The sequence below is a fragment of the Lagenorhynchus albirostris genome, chromosome X (genome assembly GCF_949774975.1).
Source record: "Lagenorhynchus albirostris chromosome X, mLagAlb1.1, whole genome shotgun sequence".
NCBI lineage: Eukaryota > Metazoa > Chordata > Mammalia > Artiodactyla > Delphinidae > Lagenorhynchus > Lagenorhynchus albirostris.
Window position 1 is genome coordinate 107,125,072 of NC_083116.1, and position 10,832 is coordinate 107,135,903.

Sequence of the window (10,832 nt, forward strand, 5' to 3'; positions counted from 1 at the left end):
GGAAAACATTTATCATTTAGAAACTCACTTTTCCAAAAATACAACTATGTTTCATATATTTATTCCAGCGACTTTTCAAACTTGGCTGAAAATTGTAATCGCCCGTAATGTTTTAAAAACTAATTCCTTCATCTGGGCTCCTGCTCTGGAATATTCCGATTTGGTGATTGTGAGAGATGACCCAGGTTACTGTATTTTCAAAACTCAACAGTTAATTTTGATGTACAATTAGGATGGGGATTTATGGCTTGATTCTTTGGCTGTTAATATGCAGGGTGTTGCAGGAGGGTGCCTCCTGAGGAATGCTTGCGCTGGCAACTTCATCTCCTGATTTGGTCTGGAAGCAGTGTCCATTAGACTGCCCCTAAGAATTTTTTTCTATAAGGTTTATGAATTCTGGAGCCCCCGCTCAAGTTGATGCTCACAGCTCATCCTGCTTAAGTTGAGCGGCAGCCTCTGAAAACACTCTGTGATAGACTGGGCAATTTACACCATTGAAAAACTAGGCAAGAAAAGAGGTAAAGCAGAGAAACAAGACTGAAGTGAGTTTCTTCCCTGGTCTTGTCAGGCTCATAAGTTCCTGGGCAGTCGAGAAGTGACCCTCCTCCTTAATAAATAAGACATGTCAGAGGGCTAAAAATATCCATGGATTCCATTTTTGTAGGAAGAAGAAATCAATTCATTCAGGAAGATGGCAATACAGTTGACCATTGAACAATGCAGGAGTTAGAGGCGCCGACCCACTGCACAGATGAAAATCCAAATATGGCTTACAGTCTGCCCTCCATATCCTTGGCTCCCCCTTCTCCACAAATTCAATCAACTGTGGATCATGTAATACTGTAATTTTTACTACTGAAAAACTCTGCATGTAAGCGGACCTACACAGTTCAAATCTGTGTTGTTCAAGGGTCAACTGTATTCAACACGTGGTATTGACTGATTTTAAAACTGTATTTAACAGATGGTATTGACCTCAATCAAGGAAGCAGGTGAATAGAAAAGTAGAGCAAAGGCCAAGGAACTAGGAAGGACTTATCATGAACTCTTGGAAGGAGATTTTGAGATCAATAATTTTTTTTTATAATAGACTTTTTGGGTTAAAGGACGTTTCTGTTCCCTCAACACAGTGTATGCTTCCTTATTAAGTCTACTTAATAAGTCTACTGTGTTTGTTCTAGAACCTATGTTTGCTAGTTTACTATATAATGTAATTATGAAATTACAAATTATGCAAAGGGATCGAATGTGAGTGCAAAATAAAAAGGTTGTTTCTATAAAAACTAAGTTGAAAATTTTGAAAAGGCTGGAGTCTCTACATATGAGTGAAATCATACAGCAGTTGTCATTCTGCATCTGGTTTATTTCACTTAGCATAATGTACTACAAGTCCAACCACGTTGTTGCAAATAACAGGATTTCCTTCTTTCTTAAGGCTGTATAACAATCCACGGTATGTATATACTACATTTTCTTTATCCATTCATCTGTCAATGGACATTTACATTTTTTCCACGTCTTGGCTATTGTGAATACTTCTGCAAGGATCATGGGAATGCAGGTATCTCTTCAAAACTCTGATTTAAATTTTGCATAAATACCCACAAGTGGGATTGCTGGATCACATTACTAAGAGGATAGATCTCATGTTAAGTGTTTTTACCACACACCAAAAAAATAATGATGAGGGCAGGAGGAAACTTCAGGAGGCCATAGATTTATTTATGGTCTTGACAGTTGTGAAGGTTTTACAAGTGTGTATTTATCCCCAAACTCATCAAATTGTATATACGTTAAATATTTACAACTTTTTACATATCAACCATGCCTCAATAAAGGGTTGTTAAAGAATTAAAAATGTCCCTCATCATCTGACCACAAAAAACCCAAAGGTCACTAAAACAAAGTCCTGTTAAATTAGGTGTGGATGAGTCAATTCTTAAAGATGGGGGCAAATAAAAAATACAGGAGGATTCTGTAGTCATACTGCTTCACAATTACATTTATGTTTTACTCCCTTTTAAAGAAACTGAAATTGGAAATGGTAGATGATGCATTAAGAACAGAGTTATAGCCAAAAAGACTTAGATTTCAAATAAGGAAACCAATATTTAAGGAAAAGGTCTGGCACTACTTGAAAAGATTAATAAATGAATGTACTTGTATTTTTATTTTAAAAAATGTTTATTTCTTTTACATGTAACTGTGCAGTTTTCCCAGCACCACCTATTGAAGAGGCTGTCTTTTCTCCACTGTTTATTCTTGCCTCCTTTATCAAAAACAAGGTGACAATATGTGCGTGGGTTTCTCTCTGGGCTTTCTATCCTGTTCCATTGATCTATATTTCTGTTGCTGTGCCAGTACCATACTGTCTTGATTACTGTAGCTTTGTAGTCTAGTCTGAAGTCAGGGAGCCTGATTCCTCCAGCTCCGTTTTTCTTTCTCAAGATTGCTTTGGCTATTGGGGGTCTTTTGTGTTTAAGACCTAAATAGACATTTCTCCAAAGAAGACATACAGATTGCCAACAAACACATGAAAGAATGCTCAACATCATTAATCATTAGAGAAATGCAAATCAAAACTACAATGAGATATCATCTCACACCAGTCAGAATGGCCATCATCAAAAAATCTACAAACAAAAACGCTGGAGAGGGTGTGGAGAAAAGGGAACCCTCTTGCACTGTTGGTGGGAATGTAAATTGATACAGCCACTATGGAGAACAGTATGGAGGTTCCTTAAAAAACTAAAAATAGAACTACCATATGACCCAGCAATCCCACTACTGGGCATATACCCTGAGAAAACCATAATTCAAAAAGAGTCATGTACCACAATGTTCATAGCAGCTCTATTTACAATAGTCAGGACATGGAAGCAACCTAAGTGTCCATTGACAGATGAATGGATAAAGAAGATGTGGTACATATATACAATGGAATATTACTCAGCCATAAAAAGAAATGAAACTGAGTTATTTATAGTGAGGTGGATGGACTTAGAGTCTGTCATACAGAGTGAAGTAAGTCAGAAAGAGAAAAACAAATACCGTATGCTAACACATATATATGGAATCTAAAAAAAGAAAAAAGTTTCTGAAGAACCTAGGGGCAGGACGGGAATTAAGATGCAGACCTTCTAGAAAATGGACTTGAGGATGTGGGGAGGGAGAAGGGTAAGCTGGGATGAAGTGAGAGAGTGGCATGGACATATATACACTACCAAACGTAAAACAGACAGCTAGTGGGAAGCAGCCACATAGCACAGGGAGATCAGCTCAGTGCTTTGTGACCACCTAGAGGGGTGGGATAGGGAGGGTGGGAGGGAGAGAGACGCAAGAGGGAGGGGATATGGGGATATATGTATATGTATAACTGATTCACTTTGTTATAAAGCAGAAACTGACACACCATTGTAAAGCAATTATACTCCAATAAAGACGTTAAAAAATGTTTATATCAAGTGTATAATCTATTTTTATGGTACCTGCTTTAGCCTAATAACCATCTGTCTTGATTATGCCAGATAAGTCAACTCCACTTGGAAAAATCTTCAACAACATGTTTTCAAACTCCATCTCCCCCCCCCACCCCCCACAAAGATTCGTGCCAATGGCCCTCATTCCAGAAGCACAGTTTGTAGAGAGAGTATTACTGATAGGAATGTGCTGGGTCAGGGGTATTGTGTTGAGGAATAAAATAGTGTTGAGAACCACTAATTTAAAGACAAATACATGCTTATTTCATACATGCATTTTATAAAGTTCTATTACTATCTGTACCAACTTTAAATACCAATATATATTATAAAGCAGAAACTAACACACCATTGTAAAGCAATTATACTCCAATAAAGATGTTTAAAAATAAATAAATAAATACCAATATATGTAGTTTACCATTTAATTGTGACACTCATCCAGAACATGTTCTCTAATTGCAGCTATTTAACTACATTTATGAGGACACACTCAGCACATCACAAAATCTACAAAGAGTATATATAAAAGTGAACAGGTTTTCATCTAGACTTGTCTCATGCTGCCCACAAACATAGAGCTCTAGATTAAAATGTTACTTTCCATAAATTGTCACAAGAACCTCTCACCTGTATTACTTCAAATTTGTGTACCTGACATGCCATGAAGTCTCCAAGTATTTAAAACATTGCCCCTCTAAGAAAAATAAGGCACCATGTGAACATCTTTTTTGCAGAGCAGCTCTGCCTGGATCTTGTGGAATGTGAACAGAGAGAAACTATCCTAGGGGCTGTCCTCCACTAACTGGGCCTGGGATGAATTTGTGCACAAGCCAAAGGGAAGTCAGGGCACTAGGAGGCCAACTGCCTTTCTGAGATACCTTGATCTGAAACCTTGTTTATCAGAGATGTTTCATATTGGATCACGGAAAAGCTACCCAATCGTGTCTTCTTAATGGGAAGTGTCAGAGATAGATGAACAAGGAGAGCAGGGGTCACTTGAGCTCGTGTTATGTCCCAATAAGGCAGAGCTATAATTTCTAGTTCACACCTCTGATGTACATTCTTGTATTAGAAAGACTATGCCTTTCTATCCCACAATCCTCAAGGCATACCATCTTCACGCTAGTTTGTACACTACTCTTCCTTGTACACAATGTACCAAACTATTATAACATGAATATTATCCTTCATTTTGAAAACATGTAAAACATACTTTAAAAAACATAGTGATTTCTATGAAGTAGTTACTATCTCATTCAGAGGTAAATTGATTCCCAAAATATAGAAGGGGATTATATGTTATAAATTTGTATATGATTGTATTTTTAGCACAGGAAAATGCATAAAAGAAACTCGTAAGAAATTAGAAACAAGTTAAGCAATAGAAAACTCCTGTGTTAATCCTTGTCTAGGGACTAGCCTTTCCCACAAAAAATTTTAAAAGTGGTGATAAAACATATTAATATGAAAAACATTGAAAGGAATTCATACTTCACTTATTAACCACATGCACAATGGTTAAAAGGAGGTAAGACCAATGAGCTGCCTTTTAAATTAAATAATCAAACCTGAAATACCCTCTCTTAGATGGCATGGAATTACTTGACCTGGTCATATTTATTTGTGTTCATACGTGAAGCACTGTATCTAAGCCACAGTATAAAGCTGAAGTAGAACATATTTCTAGTTACAAAGCCATCTAGCTTGGCTTTTTCAAGGGAATGTCCTCAATAAATAGCATTTAGATGAATTAATAGCAACAGCTACTACAACATGATGTACAGCTTTTCATACTGGATATTCTATATGGCTTTGCAGTAGCAGTTTCCAAATTATATTCAATGTAGTGCAACTTTCTCAAAAGATATCAATATATACTGTGTGCAAAATGCTTGCAGGACATGCTGGATGCTATGAACATCCCTTAGAGCATCAAAATATATTCTAGCAAATTAAAAGGTCTGACAAATCCTGCAGGCATTTATTAAATTTACCTACAATGATTCCAGTTTTTCCCCAAATTGTTCAGCCGTAGAACTATTTACCAAGGAATACTTATTAACATCTCATAGAAAATTGACATACTATGATATAGTTTGGCCCACTGTCATATGTATGTCTTTAATCAAACTCTGGTGGAGTAGGTAAGAGAGATCACATTTTTTTGCAGGTAAGAGAGTTCACATTTTTTTTGCAGGTAAGAGAACTAGGGTAATCATTAATTCCCAATGCTTACTCAAAGATTAAAAAATAAATAAATAAATGATTGTTACCTACATGGACTCCAAAATTTAATATGCTAAAGTTTGCATACAATTTGACAATATTTTCTAGCAGTAATTAAGAGATTTAAGAAACTCTAGAGTTAAAACAAATTGTTTTCAATAACTATTGTCTTTAAACACAAGAGAATTATAAGATTTTGCTTTCTATCTGTGTACTGATGGCTGGAAATGGCTTCAATTGCTCTGCTTTTGGGAATTAAATTATTATTGGTTGCAGATCCTTAAATATTTTATTTCAGAAAATCAGTGTTTTTGCTCTCTTTCTCAATTTCTGCAGAATTTCTTCTTTAATTTACAAGTGGAAACAGTATAAGAAGTTAACAATCATTCCTATGTTTGTGAACACTGTGTAAAAAAAGGAAAGGAAAAGAGTATGCATTCTTTAAATATGATTTTCTTCAAATATAACCAGACAAGATTATGTCTTTTGACTAAATTGTGATATGTTTCACAGCCACCTAGATGCCAAAGATGAAGGGTTGACGGCTTCTGTCTCAAGTCATCTTGAAGCTAATAAGAGAGGTGATGCCAACTTGGCAGCATCAATGCCCTGTTGGATAGGCGACTCGAGTCCCGGAGTCTGGGTGAGAAATTTGGCCTGGCATCTGGGGGAATTTCTACAGAAAGCAATCAAAGGCAGAAAAAGGAACCACATTTTGAATTGTTAAAACAAACAAACAAAAACAACTACCATCTAAATATGACAGGTATATTACAGTTAAGATTAGCATTTCCACCATGGACTGTTGGCATTCTTGGATTTAATATTAGTAATTCAAATATTTAATGACAACCTTTAAAGCTTATGATATAGTTAAATCCATTTGTCTTTTTCCAGTATGGCTTTCTTCCTTTATGGTTATATTTTTAAAAGCATTTTCCACCCCAATGTCACATAAATATTCATCTGAAGTTTTCTCTAGTAAAGTTTCAATTTTATATTTATATCTTTAATCCGCCTAATGTTAATTTTGGTGTATGCTACACAGTAAGGATCCAACTTCTTTCTTTTCAAATGATAAAATTTTCCCAAATGTAATTCGAAAAATAAACCTTTTTGGGGGCCACTATTTGAAATAAATATTTTAAAGTGCTACATTTGTATTTAAACTTGGGTACTCATTATTCTGCTCCATAGTTGTATCTGATGTGTCTGTCCATCCCTACAAAAATAATACCTTTACAAAAATTACTGGAGCTTTAATATGTATTTTAATATTGGAATGCAAAATTGATCATTGACTAGAATGATGGTTATCAGGGGCTGGGGGTGGGCAGATGTTGGTCAAACTGTACAAACCTCCAATTATAGGATGAATAAGTTCTGGATGTACAGCATGGTGACTATAGTTAATAATACTGTATTTTGTTCTGGAAAGTTGCTAAGAGAGGAGTAGGCTTTAAATGTTATCACCACCAAAAAAAAATATTGGTAATTATGTGACATGAGAGACGTGTTAGCTAAGGCTATGGTGGTAAACATTTTGCAATACATAAGTTTATCAAATCAACTTTTTGTACACCTTAAACTTACACAATGTTATATGTCAATCATGCCTCAAAAATCCTATTTAATAGTAAAAGACTAAGTTAAAAATAAGTAACCAGATCTTATGGCTATTATTTAATATTACTTTAAAAGTTCTAGCTAATGACATGAGTCAAGAAAAATAAGAAGTATATAAGTCTTGGAAAGAGGACTGCCTGAAAAAATATGAAATACTAACTGAAAAACAATTAGGACTAATTAGAGAACTCAGTATAAAAATAAAAATATTAAAATAAATCAATAAATTTCCCTCATATCAACATTAGTAAGCAAAACCCATAAATACCTAAAAGTCTATACACAAATAAAACAAAATACTTTGAGACACAAAAGACGACATGCATAAATAGAAAAACAGGTTAAATTTTCAAGTGAAAACAGTCAATATTTTGATGTGTGTGTTCATTTTTGTCGTAAAGTGTTTTAGGGAACAATATAAAGGGTTGCTGCAGTTTCCAAAATAGCCTTGCTTGATTTATTCAGAATAAATTTACATTATTTTTGCAGGTATTTTCATTTCTTTTTATGTTATATATCCATTAGTTAATCCAGTTATCTCTTGAGTATGTGTGTATCCCCCTCTCCCCACCTTTCTTTCCTTTTCTTTCTATTCTCACTGGCACTGCCCTAGTTCAGCACCTAACTTTTCCACAAGACTTCACCAGTAGCGGCTTTGAAACACCTTCTATGTCCTGAGTTTGGAAGGATAGTTTTGCACCTCCTTTGCCCAACTGCTATTTCACAATCTTGCTAATATCCTGAATACCCACATAAGTGCAGTTTCTATTTCCTAACTCTTATACCATGAATATATTCTACATACGGCTAAAGTAACTTTTCCAAGATACAGATCAGCTGATGTCACTGCCTTCCTCAAAAATCTTTACTAGTTCTCAACTGCCTACAACATGTCATCTGAAGGCTTTGTGGGTTGTCATTTGATACCTCTAAGATCAAGATCCAATCCCCCTTTCAGCCACATCCCCCTAAACTCTCCATTCTGTATCTATTCTCCAGCAAAACTAGGCTTCCCTTTCTCCATAACCATATTTTCACCATCCTTGAAGTCCCAGACTAAACACTACCTACCTCCTTCATGAAAGCTGACCTCACCCGTCTGAAATTAAAATTCTTTCTCCTCTGTGTTCTGATAACAATTTGTTTGCAAATCTACACCAGCATTTATTCTATCATTCCATTATGAAATATTTATTATATGTGGTTATTTGTGTACTGTATAAATGGTAAGGTCCTTCAGGGCAGAGCTCATGAAATATTTATACTTATGTTCCCTACCGCACCATAGGCACAGTATCTTGCATTTAGTAAGTAATCAATACATGTTTGATGAATTTATTAAAATTAGTAACTTTATGGAATATAAGGGGGTGCATATTACTCTCTTCAATTTAATTATAGCTATCATTTTCAGATGTTCAGCATGTTCCACATAATATGCTAAGCAACTTCCATTTTATTCTCACAGCTTGATGAAATAGGTATTATTAGCCTCATTTGTCACACAATATACTAAGCACCTTACATTTCATTCCATTTTATTCTCATACAACCCTATGAACTCATTTTTCAGTTAACCAAGAGAGTGTATCTTGCCTAAAAGTGGTAGACCCACAGTTCAAACCTAATTTGACCCTAAGCCTGAGTGTGTGTGTGTGTGCACATCTCTGTGTGCACGCATGCATGCGCACATGCAAACTAGTGGAAGTAAAGATAGATATCAAGCCCTAAGAATGAAGGAGTGTGATGAAAGTTCCAGAAGAAACATGTACAAGACAATGTGTGCAAACATTTGCTACTTTGGAGCCACGAAGAATCACAAAGAAAGAAAAGGGTGGGGGCATTTCTTTTTTTGTTTTCCTCTGGCAAAGAGCACTAAACTAGGGAACCAAGAGAGCAATGGTTCAGTATAATTAAGAAAGACTTGGGCAGCGTTGCTGCGCAGCGGCACCATGCTGGTCACCCTGAAGACCGTCCAGCAGCAGATCTTCAAGATCGACATCGACCCAAACGAGATGGTAAGAGCACTGAATGAGAAGACTGAATCTGAAAAGGGTAAAGATGCCTTTCCTGTAGCAGGTCAAAAATTAATTTAGCAGGCAAAATTCTCAATAATGATACTGCTCTAAAAGAATATAAAATTGACGAGAAAAACTTCGTGGTAGTTATGGTGACAAGACCCAAAGCAGTGACACCACCAGCACCAGCTACAACTTAGCAATCTAATTCTGCCACCACTACCACAGTTAGTTCCTCCACAGCACCAGCTGTGGCTCAGGCCCCAACCCCTGCCCTCACTTTGGCCCCCACTCCCACACCTGCATCTGTCACTCCAGCATCAACGACAGCATCTTCTGAACCTGCACCTGCTATGCAATGAAACAAGAAAAACCTGCAGAAAAGCCAGCAGAAACACCAGTGGCTGCTAGCCCAACATCAACTGACAGTACATCAGGTGATTCTTCTTGGTCAAACCTTTTTGAAGATGCAACAAGTGCCCTTGTGACAAGTCAGTCTTAGGAGAATATGGTAACTGAGATCATGTCAATGGGCTATGAACGACAGCAAGTAATCGCAGCACTGAGAGCCAGTTTCAACAACCCTGACAGAGCAGTGGAGTATCTTTTAATGGGAATTCCCAGAGATAGAGAAAGTCAGGCCGTGGTTGACCCCCCTCCAGCAGCGAGTAGTGGGGCTCCTCAGTCTTCAGTGGCTGCAGCTGCAGCAACTACGACAGCAACGACTACGACAAGTTCCGGAGCACACCCTCTTGCATTTTTACGGAATCAGCCTCAGTTTCAACAGAGGAGACAAATTATTCAACAGAATCCTTCCCTGCTTCCAGCATCGCTACAACAGATAGGTCGAGAAAATCCTCAGTTACTGCAGCAAATTAGCCACCATCAGGAGCATTTTATTCAGATGTTATATTGAACCAGTTCAAGAAGTGGGGGGTCAAGGAGGAGGGGGTGGAAGTGGCAGTGGAGGAATTGCAGAAGCTGGAAGTGGTCATATGAACTACATTCAAATAACGCCTCAGGAAGAAGAAGCTATAGAAAGGTTAAAGGCATTAGGATTTCCTGAAGGACTTGTGATACAAGCATATTTTGCTTGTGAGAGGAATGAGAACTTGGCTGCCAATTTTCCTGTACAGCAAAACTTTGATGAAGATTGAAAGAGACTTTTTTTCATCTCACACTTCACACCAGTGCATTACACTAACTTTGTTCACTGGATCGTCTGGGATGACTTGGGCTCATGTCCACATACTTGGTATAAGGTAGTGGATTGTTGGGGGTGGGAAGAGGGGATCTAGAATGCAGGGCGGGGATGAATACCGTGCATGCCTGCTTCAGTTAGCAGATGCCACAAATCCACACAGCGTGTAAAATATTGTACAACCAAAAGTCAGCTTTTGCAGGTCTTTATTTCTTCTATAAAACAGTAGGTAACTTTTCCTAGGTTTCACTCTTGTAGTGTACTAGATCCAGAAACTTA

At 37.0% G+C, this 10,832-nt stretch overlaps 1 pseudogene; it reads left to right on the forward strand.

Annotated features, from left to right (window-relative positions):
• The first annotated feature begins 9,286 nt into the window (after positions 1-9,286).
• On the forward strand, positions 9,287-10,595 carry LOC132513470 (UV excision repair protein RAD23 homolog B-like; annotated as a pseudogene).
• Positions 10,596-10,832: the final 237 nt, after the last annotated feature.